The sequence below is a fragment of the Chrysochloris asiatica genome, unplaced genomic scaffold (assembly GCF_000296735.1).
Source record: "Chrysochloris asiatica unplaced genomic scaffold, ChrAsi1.0 scaffold00015, whole genome shotgun sequence".
Classification (NCBI taxonomy): domain Eukaryota; kingdom Metazoa; phylum Chordata; class Mammalia; order Afrosoricida; family Chrysochloridae; genus Chrysochloris; species Chrysochloris asiatica.
Window position 1 is genome coordinate 20,810,193 of NW_006408533.1, and position 1,476 is coordinate 20,811,668.

The following is a 1,476-nucleotide window of genomic DNA, read 5'->3' on the forward strand; positions in this document are numbered from 1 at the left end:
TCAGAGGTAAATCTTTAACACATGAAAATGAAGTTTTTGCAGAGTATCAACAGTGTGGGCAGAGGTAAGTGGATATGCATTGTCATGCAAGATCACAATGCACTTGAATAGCTGTCCTCTTCATTTAATCCCAAATTTAAGATCAGATCTTTAATGAGCATTTTACGGCAACAAGCATATTGATTGTTGAACTTTTTTCCTGATTGTTGAACACTTTCCAATACTGTTTCTTGAGAATCCCAGAAAACTGTAAGCATCAATTTTCCTATTGTTGGTTGACTTTTTAACTTTTTATTGGTGGGTGATTGAGGGTGCTTCCATTCTAATACTCCTCCATTTACAATCGGGCTCATAGTGATTAATCCATGTCTCATCACCAGTAACTATTTTTTTAAGAAACTTTTTTACCTTCCTTCATGTATCCATCTAAGTTTTGTTTGCAGATGTCCAAACACTTTTACTTATGCTCTTCTATGAGTAGTTTCGTACTCATCTTTCCCAAGTTTTTTGAAACCCAAGTCTGTCATGGATTATTTCATAGGCAGTGCCATGGCTGATTTGGAAATGATTAACCACACAATCCATTGTCACTTGTCTATTCAACAAAATTATTTCATGTACATGTTAAATGTTGTCATCAACCCTGAACATGGACGAGCATTTTAATATAACTGCAGTATGGATAATTTTAAACTCACCTTTGTCAACAATACCCAACTATTCTTGAAATGACTGGATTAGAGATTGCTGATGTTCACATTATAAATTCATTTATAAAGGAAAAAAAATTAGGATGAAAAGATGTAGGAAAAAAGAAAATCAACATAAAGGGAAAAATAATCCTCAGATATAAATCAATAAGGAACATCATGATCAATGGAAAATGATTAAAGTGGTCAAGGGTTTCCTTTCATTTGGAGCCACAGTCAATGCCAGTGTAAGTTAAGAAATTAAACGACATATTGCAATGACCAAATATGCTGCAAAAATCTTCTTTAAATTGTTAAAGAGCAAAGATGACTCTTGGAAGACGAAGGTGTGCCTTACCCCAGCCATGGTATTTTCAATCGTCTCACGTGCTTGTAGAAGCTAAACAATGAATAAAGAAGAACAGAGAAGAATTGATGTATTTGGGTTCTGGTGTTTTTGTATATTGTTAATACCATGGACTGCTAGAAGAACAAACAAATCTGTGTCAGAAGAAGTACAGCCAGAATGTTACTTAGAAAGTGATAATGGTGACACTTCATCTCTCAAATTTTGGGCATAATCAGCAGGAACTAGACCCTGTAAAAGGGCATCATGCTTGGTAAGGTTGAGGGTCAGCGAAGAAGAGGAAGGCTCCCAACAAGATTGATTATCACAGTGGCGTCAACAATGGTCTCAAACATAGCAACAATTTTGAGGATGGCACAGGGTCGGGCAGTAGTTCGTTCTGTTGTGTATAAGGTTGCTATGAGTTGGAATCAACTCAAT